The sequence below is a fragment of the Limulus polyphemus genome, unplaced genomic scaffold (genome assembly GCF_000517525.1).
Source record: "Limulus polyphemus unplaced genomic scaffold, Limulus_polyphemus-2.1.2 Scaffold57, whole genome shotgun sequence".
Classification (NCBI taxonomy): Eukaryota; Metazoa; Arthropoda; class Merostomata; order Xiphosura; family Limulidae; genus Limulus; species Limulus polyphemus.
This window is the reverse complement of record NW_013665667.1, coordinates 1150763-1154256: the sequence shown is the minus strand read 5'-3', so window position 1 is coordinate 1154256 and position 3494 is coordinate 1150763. Positions and strand designations below refer to the sequence as shown.

The following is a 3494-nucleotide window of genomic DNA, read 5'->3' as shown; positions in this document are numbered from 1 at the left end:
GTCCTACTACACACATCAGAAAACTTCTGAAGACTATTTCATCTTGTCGTTTCACTTGAACATTTAATCTATAATTTTATCATACTGTTCTGAAGACTATTTCACCCTGGTGATATACTGGACTATTCAGTCTATAAAATTATCACAGTATTCTGAAGACTATTTCACCCTTGTGATATACTGGACTATTCAGTCTATAAAATTATCACAGTATTCTGAAGACTATTTCACCCTTGTGATATACTGGACTATTCAGTCTATAAAATTATCACAGTATTCTGAAGACTATATTTCACCCTGCTGATATACTTTCTCTTTGTTAAATGTTTATATTTATCGTTTCCTTCTTGATATATACATATATATATATATATTGATTCGTAAATGTTGTTTCAGATAGTGTAGGACACATTTGATATTTGTTTATTCACATACTGTGTATGCATGCTATTTCTGTATAGTAACCACTCTATCCTTGATAAGGTATTAGAAAGAAGTATAAAAGTGATTTTCTCGTACGTCATATTTCTGATTTTCCTTTTTTTATGCCATAGTCCAGTGAACAGATTCGATATGCTAGAACAATTATTTCATCTTAGTTTGTTGAAGATGATACACACTCTCACTCCTCCCGTTTTTGCTAACATAGATCTTCATAGGTAAGTTTGTATTTATTCTATATATAACAATTTTATTATTATATACGGTGAAACTAACGTAATGGCGACATTTTGTTTTGCTCGGAAAAAAAAATTCAAAATTATTTACCACGAAAACTAAATAAAACATTCTAAACTTCTGTATTTGAAACAAATATTAATATTTTCAGCTATTAGAAATAGATTTATCATTAATCGACCTACAATCAAACTATTCTTAAATATTATTGCGTCTTTCAAAATAATTTGTATACATATATAAATAACGTAACGTACTTACTTATTATTTGTTTCTGAAGACCTTGTAAAGGTTCACTTTGTAATGTAACGACTTTTCTAAGATACCAAGAGTCATAGCTGCTCATAAATTAACCCTAATTAGGTTTTTTATAGTGTTTTTTTATCCTTTTTACATACTCAACATGCTTTGGAATAGCTTTGAATTAATCATCTATCTAATTTCAAACTCGTTGTTTGGATTTAGAAGTTTTAATTGCTGCATATTATACCACCACGTTGTTTTGGAAAAGCCACTTTTTTTAATGGGGGTAAAATGAGATTAATGGTTGACAGTATAAACATAAAGTTATGCAACTCTTAGTTAAATTATGTATCGTTAAGTCAGGCGAAGAGTCTTATACTCTTATCTATATAGTTTTACCATTTGTTTATTTTCTAGGTGATTCTATTTCAGAAATATGAAAATGTACACATGAAAGAAATTTGTTTCTTTTAAGTATATTCACTGATAATATAAATTCTGTGTAAAGTACTATATTCACTAAAGATAATGAAAATATTCTGTAACTTGTTGGCGCCATTTTAATAGAAAACAGTATTAATAACTGCTTGTGTAACAGTAAAAATGCCTTTTCTTGCTCATTTAATTTTGCAATACGTTTTATGCAAGTAGAAGGGTCATTCCCAAGAGGTGTTTATGAAATATATTTTAGATTCGTTCATTTGTTAGGGCGGAGTGCAAGGCTTCTTTCTTTATTACCGCGTCAGTATGTTAAGTTCTAAAAGCTTAAGGATTTCAGTATAAAAACAAGAACAATATGTAATAGCAGAAATTAAATACAGAATTACCATGTATTAATTCGTTTCGACAAGAAGAAAGATTACTTCATTTTCAGGTGAGACCATTTATTACTGTTTTTTGCTTTTTTAACTTATCCGGGCTCAAAGTTAGAAGATACTCTAAATGTATTCACCAGGTGTCGTGACCTTGTGTTACATTGCTAACATTATGTAAGACAACATCTGTGTATTATCGGTCTCCTCTTTATAACCTAAGGCTCAAAAGCTGAGATTCAGCGTCGAATAAATTGTTCCTGAACTAAACGTTATTGTTGAAATCTGTTGCCTTTTGTTGCCTCAGCAACTACAACTAACTTACTGACCAAAGAAAGTTAAAATGTATACATTCAAAATGGAGGCTTTCATATGAGAAATGATGCTTATGATTCATGATTATTAGTTTATTGTAAGCGTGGACGTAAATGTTGTACGTCAAGTTGAAAATTATATGGTTGTTTATATTTTCTGTCCTATAATAATATCTATAGTTTCTAATGACAACTAGTCTTAAGAATAGTTTTAGTAGGATAATAGTTCTGACATTCACATTACATACTTTGATAATCCAAACCGTTTTATTGATAAAATTGAAATTAAAGTACAACTACAACACAGTTCTTTTTTTTTTAAAGGCAGAGTTGTCTTGTGATGACAATATTTCAACAAGGTTGATGAATATATCAGAGGTTTTAAGACGCATTCTTATTGGTTGTATTTAACTAGCTACTGCCAATGACTTACTTTTGGGGCCGGACGTTACCTAGTGGTTACCGTGTTCGATCTTTGAATCCGAGGATTCGTGTTTTGCGGCCTGTTGTCTCAATTTGGTCCTGTGGGTGCGGTATAAGACTGACCGTCGAATCATGTTATTCGATCAGACAGAAGTAGACTAACAGTTGAGAGTGACTGTTGTTTACTAACTAAAAAAAATCACCTGCAATATATCAATTAAAAATTAAGAAGACTTTGGGCAGATAGCTCTTTGTGTAGTTTAGCGTCACCGAACTTTGGATATGGAAGTATAACATTTCTAGTCCTGTAACCGTCTAAAACAAAGCGCATTTCGCACTTTGGGGCCGTGAATGTGTTATGTAAGGCAAAAGTTGGTGGTAAGTGTTAATGACTAACTGCCTTGCCTCTAGCCTATAGGTTCAAAATTATGAACGGCTAACGTAGATAGTCTTAGAGTGGCTTTGTGCGAATATACAAAAACAAACAAATAAACGCTCAAATTTCGAATCAAACAATGCCCTCCATTGGCACAGCGGTACGTCTGCGGACTTACAACGCTAGAAACTGGGTTTCGATACACGTGGTGAGCAGAGCACATAAAGCTCATTGTGTAGCTTTGTGCTTAACTGCAAACAAATTTTGAAACAAAGCAGAATTATTTTGGACCAAATTTCATTGGTACAGTTAAGACACTGTGATTTTCTTACAATTTTCTTTTCATTATTTTACGAGAAACGTGGAAACAGTGATTTTAAATCTATGATATTGGTGACATATTTTGAAAACATATTTCTGTTAAGAATAAAATGCTGAAGTGTTACAAATGAAATTGTTTATAGTAATGCGACAGTGCTTTTAGTTGTACAATGTCGATTTAAATCACTTGACGCAGCATTTCACGATTTTCATCACAAATAATGTGGTTACCAGACAAAATTGTTGTTTTTTGAAGTTAAGCACAAAGCTACACAATAGGCTATCTGTGCTCTGTCCACCAGGGGTATCGAAACCCGGATTCCAGCG

At 32.1% G+C, this 3494-nt stretch overlaps 1 long non-coding RNA gene across 1 annotated transcript in view; it reads left to right on the top strand.

The window, feature by feature from the left end:
• Positions 1-576: 576 nt before the first annotated feature.
• The window catches only part of LOC111086999, a 174753-nt gene continuing 171835 nt past the window's right edge, over positions 577-3494 (top strand). Inside the window, exon 1 of the long non-coding RNA XR_002611722.1 lies at positions 577-659. This is a non-coding gene — a long non-coding RNA (uncharacterized LOC111086999). The remainder of the gene's footprint in view (positions 660-3494) is intronic.